The sequence below is a fragment of the Morone saxatilis genome, unplaced genomic scaffold (genome assembly GCF_004916995.1).
Source record: "Morone saxatilis isolate NCDOM2014 unplaced genomic scaffold, NCSU_SB_2.0 Contig12, whole genome shotgun sequence".
Lineage (NCBI taxonomy): Eukaryota > Metazoa > Chordata > Actinopteri > Moronidae > Morone > Morone saxatilis.
Genome location: NW_023339674.1, coordinates 6,722,889 through 6,723,353, shown reverse-complemented (window position 1 = coordinate 6,723,353; position 465 = coordinate 6,722,889).

Genomic DNA, 465 nt, shown 5'->3' with positions numbered 1-465 from the left:
GGCCACACGTACACACCGGTCAACTCCCCCTTCCTCCTCCTCCTCCTCCTCCTCCTCCTCATAGATCCGCCTTCTCAGTTTAAAGGGCAAGTAGTGAGCATGGTGGATTTCTTCACACTCAACAACATGAAGGTTTTGAGAGATAATTGTAGTTTCATGCAATTTCTAATGCATACTTGGGTATAAGTGAATTAATACATGTATTTATATCTGTATATATGCATTACATTAATGCACTCCCGTATTCTGTACAGTCTCCTTATCTTTTTTTATCTTTCTTTATTTATATTTTTAAAAGTACTTTATTCTTGTGTGATTTTTGTGTGACTTGTATATTTTTGTGTGATTGTTTGTATGTCTTTTTTCCATAGTATCACACCATGGTGAAATTCACTCCAACTTATTTATATCATAAGTTACAATCAATATTATTATTATTATTTATCTAATCATTTATTTTAACTT